This window comes from Bufo bufo, chromosome 4 (assembly GCF_905171765.1).
Source record: "Bufo bufo chromosome 4, aBufBuf1.1, whole genome shotgun sequence".
NCBI classification, from domain to species: Eukaryota; Metazoa; Chordata; class Amphibia; order Anura; family Bufonidae; genus Bufo; species Bufo bufo.
The window spans coordinates 460,596,021-460,606,766 of NC_053392.1; the positions used below are offsets into that span (position 1 = coordinate 460,596,021).

Genomic DNA, 10,746 nt, shown 5'->3' on the forward strand with positions numbered 1-10,746 from the left:
CCTAGGACTATTGGAGGGTTATTGTTATTTTCTTTGACTTGTACCACGATAATGCCTTGTTGGGATAGGATGGTTCCTCCTACTCGAATGGTAGGTTCCCAGTAACCCAGTATTGGTACAGGTTTGCCGTTACTAGCTATGAGACTCGGCCAGGATTCTGGGGGCTGGGTAAGCTGATTTTGGTCCCAGTATTTTTCAAATGCAGTTTGTTGGATGGTAGTGACTTGGGATCCTGTGTCAACTAGGGCAACAAAAGAAACTCCATTTATTTGAAGTGTCACTTCTGGATGGGATCCTACATATCTTGGCATCCAATAGGGATCTTCTGGACCTATTGATCTACCTCCTGAGGGGTGGTCCTTGACCTCGGGGGTCGCCTGTTTAACTGCCAGCAGGTGGCTTCAGTATGGCCTGGCTTGTGACAGTATGTGCAAATAGGCCACTTGGGGGTGCTAATGCGGTCAGGTGGGCGTCCGCCTGAATTTCTAAAATAAGTCTCTTTATAATCAGGGGAGAAGAGCCTTCTGGACACAGGTTTCTCATCCTCCAGCAATAGTGGCATTTCCCACTGTTCCAATTTTTTGTAAACTTTCTCCAGACTTTTAGTCAGGAATTGGACTTGCTCAGTAAGGGCAGCAACTGCGTCAGGAATTGGGGCTTGGGTTGCCTGACTGACGACAGATAAAGGTTTCACAGGGGTGACTGGCTGTGTTGCTGGCATTACAGCGGATCCAACGGGTTCTGTTGGTGAACTTTTTCCCAGTATACTGATAGCTAATTCTTTGAAGTCTAAGAAGGCAGCACTTGGATGCTGGGCGGCTAACATTCTTAGTTGGCTCTTTAAATTGTCTGTATTGACACCTTCAATAAATTGTTCTTTCAGGGTTTTGTCCTGATTCTCTGCCTCACGGGGGTCTACTTGAACAACAGCTCTAAAGGCTTCCTACAAAGATAATGCAAAGTCTCTGAGTGACTCACCCGTTTACTGTTTCTTGCTGAAGAACCTCATCTTGACCTCTGACACGGTCATGGGTTCAAAGGTGGTATAGAGACGTTCAAATATCTGCACCAGTGTCCTTCTTTCTGAGCTTGGCCAGGACTTTACTTCTCTGAGAGCAGCTCCTTCCAATTGCACAAGAGGAATCTCCATCTGCTGTTCTGGGGATACAGGGTACAATCTGAACACAGCAAGCATTTTTTATTTAAAGTCCCTTAAAGTGTGAACTTCTCCAGAATACCGTGGGAACCAGAGGGCCCCAAAATAATAAGGCATAGTTAAAGGCATTAAACTTGGTGCTGCAGCAGTTGGTATTGCGCTGGGACCGGCTGCGGCTGCCGCAGGGGGTCCACGGAGGTCAGATTGCACGTTATCTTTTTGCACAGACATGGTGACAACAGGTGAATTATAGTTAAGTAAGTCAATTGTGGCTGTAGATACTTTTGCCTAGGGGCGACCGCTATTTTGCGGTCTATGGCCCTTTAAATATTTGATACCGGCTGAATGCAATACTCAGGCAGCGCTTACTTAAGCTTTTGGTAGCGCTCCTGGCTAGCGGTGCTCCCTTTAGCTTAGTGGGGCAAATCGGAGTACTCACAGACTGTGTGCTCTATTTTGGGGGACGGCAGGTAGCTTGCCTGTGTAACTCTCGCGATACTTTGGGATACACGCACGTCACACTCTCCTCCCGTGTGCGGCGTCTCCCTTTGATGTGGGCACAGGCAGAGGAGGCGGCGCTGCGTTTGCATACAGGGCTGGCCTCTTCAGAAACAACACAGTAAAGGTAGGATGGCCTTGACCAGACAATTTTGCATAAATAGGCGGCACAATATTTTCCCGCTCTTCAGGGGGTGTCGCTAACTTGTCCACAGTGACGGCGCAGTATTATTTTTCAAACAAGAGCTCCGGCGGCCATCTTAAGTGCATATAAACAGTCTATTCACTGACAGCAAGCAGTTTTAGTGACACACAAATGTTGGATTTTCTCACTATTAACACTGCGATTTTTATGCTGGGGATTAGTATAGCACCTCCATATACTCTTCAAGCAGTTTAAACAGTTCTGTAGCCCAAAACAGCACACAATAAGCAAAAGTCTCTTAATCAATTAAAGGGGCTTATTCACATGCGACAGTCTCTCAAATATGGCGCAAGGGTTAATATCCTGTTTGTTACGCCAAGAAAAGATATGCAGCCAGTAGCGCAGAGGGAACACGTGAGGTGCACGGTGGACCGATGAGGGGCCAAATTATAACACACAGTTCATCAGTTTACTGACGGGTAGCAGAAAGCCTCCCTGGGCTGGCAGCACAGTGTTGAGGTGGACAGTACGAAATCTCCGGGCACGCTCTGTGGTAGGGAAGCATCAGCCAAGATGGTGGTTGAGGTGCCCTTGATGTTAGGGGTGCTTAGGGTGCTTGTTGCGGCTGAGTCCCTTGATGGTTTTTGTCGTGACGCCAGTACCGTTCATGGTGGTACAACCAATAGTGGTAATAATGAGGTAGAGAGTGGTAAGATGCAACTCACAACTTTTACTGTTGATGACTTTGGTTGCAGCAGTACAAAATACAGTCTCTTGATGTTAACAGAGTTGATTCTGCAAATCCACTGTTTCTAGTCTTTTTAGGCTTGACTTGGAGCTTAGCCGGATATTTTCTATATCAGTGTAATTTGGTGAGGTGGCCGGAGGCTATGGTATCCTTCACCTTTATATCCCAAAGGTCCTTGATGCCTGATTTGTGGCTTTTATCCTTTGGATAGATAAGTCCTTTTTCCTTGTCCCTTTTTGGACTAAACTTTCATCAGAGCAGAAGTGCTAGATCTGCACTCTTTCACTCTCAGCATCAGTCTACTACTCACTGATCACACTGATCTCAACTGAACACAACACTGTCCTGTCTCCTATCCCTTACTAGGCCTGACCTAGGTATATATAGAACCTAAGTTTTATCCCCATCTAGTGGTGGGATGTATAAATTACACTTAATCTGCCTGGTAACAGGGATTTTGCAGATACATTAATACAAAGTCATACAATACCGCACAATACAATTGTTAAGATAAAAAGTGCTTTTAAGCAGTGCCCACACACACGTAGTGGGACGCTGCACTGGGAAATAGTGACCATAAAGTAATAACCTTCCAATTATCATTCAAAAGAGTGTTTCTTCAGGGAGGAACAAAAATACCAAACTTCAAAAATGCAAAATTTAGCCAACTAAGAGAGGCATTAGGCCGAACTAACTGGGACAAAGTCCTCAAAAATAAAAATACAGCCACAAAATGGGATATTTTTAAAAGTAACCTAAAATCTAATTGAGAGAGATACATACCTTATGGGAATAAAAGGTTAAGGAACAAGAAGAAACCAATGTGGATAAATGTAAACAAGGCAATAAATGACAAAAAGAAAGCATTTAAATCACTAAAACAGGAGGGTAGCGAGGAAGCACTGAAAAATTATAAGGAAAAAAATAGGATATGTAAAAAACAAATAAAAGCGGCCAAACTAGGGACCGAGATTAAATGCCAAAGAGAGTAAAACTAACCCTAAAATGTTCTTCAATTATATAAATGGTAAAAAGTATAAATCTGAAGGTATCGGCCCTTTACAGAGTGATGGGGGAAGTTGCAGAGAGCAATGAGGAGAAAGCAAAGCTATTAAATATTTTTTACTCCACTGTATTCACTGAAGAAAATAAACTGTCAGATGAAATGCAAAATGTAAAAGTAAATTCCTCATTAAAAGTGTCCTGTCTGACCCAGGAAAAAGTACAGCGGCGTTTTAAAATGATTAAAATAGACAAATTGCCAGGATCAGATGGCACCCCCCTCCCCCCATATTCTAAGAGAATCAAGTAATGTCATAGCCAGACCCTTATTTCTGGTATTTAAGGACTCTATACTGACAGCGAGTGTTCCACAGGATTGACGCATAGGAAATATGGTGCCAATATTCAAAAAGAGCCCAAAATCAGAGCCAGGAAACTATAGGCTGGTAAGTTTAACATCTGTCGTGGATAAACTGAAAGTTTTCTAAGAGATGCTATCTTGGAGCACCTTAATGAAAATAAGCAAATAACGCCATATCAGCATGGCTTCATGAGGGAACGGTCATGTCAAACTAATTTAGTCAGTTTCTATGAGGAGGTAAGTTCTAGACTTGACAGCAGCGAATCAATGGATGTCGTTTATCTGGACTTCTCCAAATCATTTGACACTGTACTACATAAAAGGTTAGTATATAAAATGAGAATGCTCGGACTGGGAGAAAATGTCTGTATGTGTCACGAGGGTCTCAAGAACCACGCCTGACTCTGTTATACCCGGGGTCAGGAAGTCACAGCGGTTGGCTGCGCGCTCTATGTAAGATAGGGCTGTTTCCTTATGGTAGCTTTCTGGGTTTGCTTTGCAACCCTTTTTGGCTCACTCAGGGATCCGTAGCTCCTTCTCCTCAGCTGTTCCTTGTCCAGCACTCCCAACCTCCTTATATTCCCCTCTTACACTTCTCTGGTTGCCAGATATAGAGCTTCCTGCCTGGACATCTATTCTGACCCTCTGGAGCTGTGTTGCTGCGTTCTCTGGTTGTTGGTCCAGAACGCTACCCTCCGGATCCCTGTTGGACCTTTGTGGTCTGCTGTGGTCGCCCACCTGGGTGTATGTGTTTGTCTGTATTGTCTGTCCTCTCCCTGGTGTTTCCCTCTTAGAGTCAGTGGTGCGGACTAGCGATCCCACCGGCCCGTTCAATATCTAGGGCTCAATTTAGGGAAAGCCAGGGTTTAGGCACGTGATCGCCGCACGAGTGAGGAACCCGTCTAGGGACGTCAGGGCAGTCAGGTGCCAGCCGCAAGGTGAGTCAGGGGTCACCACCTTTCCCTCTCCCTTGGGCAGGGCTTTCCCTTTTCCCTCCCTGTGCGTGACGCCGGTCATTACAGTATGTGGATAACTGTCTCAGTAATAGAAAACAGAGGGTGGGTATTAATGGTACACACTCAGATTGGGTCACTGTCACTAGTGGAGTACCTCAGGGCTCAGTACTGGGCTCTATCCTCTTCAATATATTATTTATTAATGATCTTGTAGAAGGCTTGCACAGTAAGGACAGAGGACAATATACTGCTACAAATGGATCTGGATAGATGCGAGGCTTGGGCAGAGAAGTGGCAGATGAGGTTTAACACTGACAAATGTAAGGTTATGCACATGGGTAGGAATAATACAAGTCACCCGTACATACTAAATGGTAAAACATTGGGTAACACTGACATGGAAAAGGACCTAGGAATTTTAGTCAACAGCAAACTAAGCTGTAAAAACCAGTGTCAGGCAGCTGCTGCCAAGGCCAATAAGATAATGGGTTGCATCAAAAGAGGCATAGATGCCCGTATTGAGAACATAGTTCTACCACTTTACAAATCACTGGCAGACCACACATGGAGTACTGTGTACAGTTCTGGGCTCCTGTGATCAAGGCAGACATAGCAGAGCTGGAAAGGGTTCAGAGGAGGGCAACTAAAGTAATTACGGAATGAGGGAATTAAGGTACCCTGAAAGATTATCAAAATTAGGGTTATTCACTTTAGAAAAAAGATGACTGAGGGGACATTTAATTACTATGTATAAATATATCAGGGGTCAGTACAGAGATCTCTCCCATCATCTATTTATCCCCAGGACTGTGACTGTGACAAGGGGACATCCTCTGCACCTCGAGGAAAGAAGTTTTGAACATAGAAGAGGATTCTTTACGGTAAGAGCAGTGAGACTATGGAACTCTCTGCCTAAAGAGGTGGTGATGGTAAGTTCACTAAAAGAGTTCAAGTTGGGCCTAGATGTATTTCTGGAGTGTAATAATATTACAGGCTGTTGAGGATGGGTTGAGATATATGCATGCATATGTGTGTATATATATATACATATATATGTGTGTGTATATATATATATATATATGCAGGCATTAATAGGCACATTATAGGATGATGTGCGCAGATGTGCCCAGCATCTGCGCACATCTGCCCTTGGTGGTCCACAGGGGCTCATCATGGCCCCTGTGGGGAATGTGTGCCCCCTCATATGTCCCATATTTATATATATATTTATGTCCCCTTCTCATCACTAAATCCCCCATATCCATAGGCCCCATTACCTGAAACCAGGTGCATCGGTGTGAATGTGCCCCAAGCATTCACACTGATGTAATCTGGTTGATTGCATCAGAATGACCGGACAAAGGTCCGGTCATCCTGATGACTACAAAGAACTCAGATTCAACAGAATCGGAGTCCTTTGTTTTAATTATCTCCAGCGCTGCTGGAGATAATTATGCATGATAGAAGGAAGGGAGAAACCTCCCCTCCTTCTATTATGCGCATTCCGGCAGCACGATTACCATTGCGCTGCCCGGAATGCAAAATGCTACAGGCGGGAGATCAAAGGCTTCTCCCGCCTGTTAGCAAGTGGCGCGGCCCGATGCGCTCGTTCGGGGACGCGCGGGCTGGCGCAGTGACGTCATATCACTGCGCCGGCACACGTGTCCCTGATGGTGGCGCGCGCCCGTATATATCCGGCGGCCCCTGCACTGGGCGGATGAGCCGAGCCGCCCCCCACAGAGGAACCCCCTTGGACAACGAGCATACCCTGGATGGGCTGAGTATCCACTATTCCACCAACGATTAACCCTTATTTTACCCTGTGCCCCATACCACTATCCCACCAACGATTAACCCTTAGTTTACCCTGTGCCTCATACCCCTATCCCACCAACGATCTACCCTCTCCACCATCCCACCATGACCATCACTCTCCCTGATCCTAACCCCCACTATCCCTGCTGTACCCCTCATAACCCCTACCTCTACCCACTCTCCCTGATATACCCTTATCCCTGTACCCCTGTTCCTACCATTTACCCCTACTATTCCCCTGTACCCCAGCATTCTGTATCCCTACCCTTCAGTTACCACCAATCCCCTACCCAGATATTTTTGTGGGTGGAATTTGGAAATCGTGTAGTGTAGTTTAGTGCTGTATTTATAGTACTGTATTGTTAGTGTGTTGTGTGCGTAGTGTACTATAGGTATTAATAAATATCTTGTTTTATTTGTAACTATCTGTGTAACGTGTGGTTATTAGCGATAGTGAGTTCAGTAAGGCACATGCAGCTAGTTTAGTGATTAGCGTAAGGCAAAGTGAAAGTAGTGTTTTTAATATAAAGGTATAAATAGGCGGAGTCATCGGTAGACGGCTCCTCCTATTTATGAATATTAATGATTGATATTTGCATAAACATTTGTAATTAATATTCCCCTTTTACAAAGGCAATAGCTATTAGAGAGGGGTCGTTGATCCAGGGAGTTATCTGATTGCCTGAATGCAGTCGGGAAGGAATATTTTTCCCCTTAAAGGGGTTGTCCAAGTTATATTTTATTGATGACCTATCCTCAGGATAGGTCATCAATATCAGATCGGCTGGGGTCCGACACCTGGCAACCCCACCGATCAGCTATACACTTGTATAGTAGCGATCCGTACCATTGAAATGAATGGGACGGCTTGGGTGTAATTACACCTGCTCACCGCTGCAGATACAACGGTGAGAAGGTCAACAGTGAAGAGGAGGCGGCGCTGGCATGGCGCGTGCCTTCTCTTCAAACAGCTAATTGGCAGGGGTGACGGGTGTCAGACCCCAGCCGATCTGATATTGATGACCTATCCTGAGGATAGGTCATCAATAAATATAACTTGGACAACCCCTTTAAGTGGGGAAAATTGGCTTCTACCTCACAGTTTTATTTTTGCCTTCCTCTGGATCAACTTACAATAACAGGCCAAACTGGATGGACAAATGTCTTTTTTCGGCCTTATATACTATGTTACTATGTAAGGGGTTTGATATACCTGCTTCCACAAAATACTGATTGAGGGGTGGGATATACCTGCTTCTACAAAATACTGATTAGGGGTTATATATATCTGCTTCCGCAAAATTCTGATTGAGGAGTGCGATATACCTGCTTCCACCAAATATTGATTGAGGTCTGCGATACACCGGCTTCCAAAAAATACTCATTGAGGGGTGGAATATACCTGCTTCTACAAAATATTGATTAAGTACATTAAAGGAATTCAAGAGGGGCCTGGATGTATTTCTGGAGTGTAATAATATTACAGGCTATAGCTACTAGAGAGGGGTCGTTGATCCAGGGAGATATTCTGATTGCCTGATTGGAGTCGGGAAGGAATTTTTTATTCCCCTAAAGTGAGGAAAATTGGCTTCTACCTCACAGGTTTTTTTTTGCCTTCCTCTGGATCAACTTGCAGGATGACAGGCCGGACTGGATGGACAAATGTCTTTTTTCGGCCTTATGTACTATGTTACTATGTTACTAAGGGGTTCTATATACCTGCTTTTGCTAAATACTGATTGAGGGGTGCGATATACCTGCTTCCACAAAATACTGATTGAGGGGTGCGATATACCTGCTTCTACAAAATACTGATTAAGGGGTTCTATATCCCGGCTTCCACAAAATACTGATTGAGGGGTGTGATAAACCAGCTTCCACAAAATACTGATTGAGGGGTGCGATATACCTGCTTCTACAAAATATTGATTAAGAGGTTCTATATACCTGCTTTTGCAAAATACTGATTGAGGGGTGCGATATACCTTGCTTCCACAAAATACTGATTAAGGGGTGCGATATACCTGCTTCTCCAAAATACTGATTAAGGGGTTCTATATCCCTGCTTCCACAAAATACTGATTGAGGGGTGTGATATACCAGCTTCCACAAAATACTGATTGAGGGGTGCGATATACCTGCTTCTACAAAATACTGATTAAGGGGTTCTATATCTCGGCTTCCACAAAATACTGATTGAGGGGTGTGATATACCAGCTTCCACCAAATACTGATTGAGGCCTGCGATATACCTGCTTCCACAAATACGGCTCTTCTCTAGGGACTGGTGTGTGTGATTACTTCAAAGGACGCACCAGAGTTGGTTGAGTGGCTCACTCAGCCTTCAGCTTGTGCACCCTCCTCATCCTCTCTAACTGCAACCTCTTCACTCTCTGCTGTGTGCACCCCCAAAGACACCACCACCACCACCACCATAGCCCCTCCGCTCGAGTCAGAGGAATTATTTTCCCATCCATTCACAGACCTTACCGATGCGCAGCCATTCTTGGCATCGGATCAGGAAGAGGAGGTAGCAATGGCCGCCACCCAGCGGTCTGACGACAGTACCCAGATCAGCCTAAGAAGAGTGGTTCCCGCTGTTGCTGCCTACTACGAGATCTCTAATGTCAGTGGTGGTGAAGGCGACGATGATGACGTGTCGATAGACGTCACGTGGGTGCCCACAAGAGAAGAAGAGGAGGGGAGTTCAGAGGGAGAGACGGAGCAGCATATAGGGGTGGAGAAGGAGGAGAAGCAGGCAGAACTCGCAGTGGCACAGGAGGCAAAAAGCAGACTGCAAATGTATCTGGAGGGAGCCATCCACCATGCACGGTCACATCTTGCACTCCTAGGACACCGGCACATGTGGGCTTTTTTTAACGTGTCAGCTGCTGACAATAGTGTTGCCATCTGCAGCCTGTGCTGTCAACGCAAGTCGCGGTAAGCCCAACACTCACCTAGGGACGACCGCCTTAAGAAGTGGGAGCAACGCCGTCAGAGCCCACAAAGCCACACTCCCAGTGCTCCACGTCCTGCCTCTTCTCCTCTCTCCTCCCATTTGTCCTCCACTCCACCTTCCACCGTGCCATCATTGCGTTCATCTGGCAGAAGGCAGGCTTCCATGGCCCAAATGTTCGAGCGTAAAAAGTTGACGATGCCGGATAACTCTCTTGCCCAATGGCTGACCGCTGTCTTGTCAGAATGGCTTGCCTGACAACTACTGCCATATAAACTGATGGACTCGGAGGCCTTTAGAAAATTTGTGGTCATTGGCACACCGCAATGGAAGGTCCCCGAAAGGAAATATTTCTCCCAGAAGGGCATCCCAGAGCTATATGGCCACATTCAGCGGCAATAGAATATATCTCTGGCACACAGTGTCGGTGCCAAGATATATCTGGTCACAGACACATGGTCTAGCAAACACGGGCAGGGAAGGTACATAACTTTTACTGCCCACTGGGTGAACCTTCTGACAGCCATCAAGCATGTAACCCGGTGGCAACCCGTGTGGATTTGGTGTTATCGCTACGGATTGCATGCAGGCCTGCCTCTTCTTCTCCTCCTCCTACTCCGTCTCCTCCTCGGCTGACTCCTCCTTTTCCACTGCTACCGCCTCTTCCACTGCACCCCCAAGCTCCCCAGAATCTATTCGACATGCCAGGTGAGACGTTGCCATGCTATGCTGCGGCTGTTGTGCATGGAAGCCAAGAGCCACAACGTTCCTGTACTGCTTCAGCTCTGCGGTCACTGGCCGATCAGTGGCTAACCCCGCTCAATTTGACAGTTGGTAAAGTGGTGTGCGACAACAGTGCCAATCTTCTGAGCACGCTGAAAGAGGGCAAAATGACACGCGTGCCGTGCATGCACACGTCCTGAACTTAGTCGTGCAGTGATTCGTTGCCAAATACCCAGGGGTGCCATGGATGTCTTGCCGTTAACGACTACCTGTGCAAACTCTGCAGCAGGACAGGTTCTGGGGAGCTTGGTTTTTTTTTCAACAGCGCCAGTGGCTGCTCATGCACGATGCATGCAGACTTCTGCGGCCATTTGATGAGATCACTA

The 10,746-nt window shown here is 46.1% G+C and overlaps 1 long non-coding RNA gene across 1 annotated transcript in view; it reads right to left on the reverse strand.

Annotated features, from left to right (window-relative positions):
* Nucleotides 1-7,185: 7,185 nt before the first annotated feature.
* Nucleotides 7,186-10,746, reverse strand: part of LOC120999887 — a 22,420-nt gene continuing 18,859 nt past the window's right edge. Inside the window, exon 3 of the long non-coding RNA XR_005778665.1 lies at nt 7,186-7,303. This is a non-coding gene — a long non-coding RNA (uncharacterized LOC120999887). The remainder of the gene's footprint in view (nt 7,304-10,746) is intronic.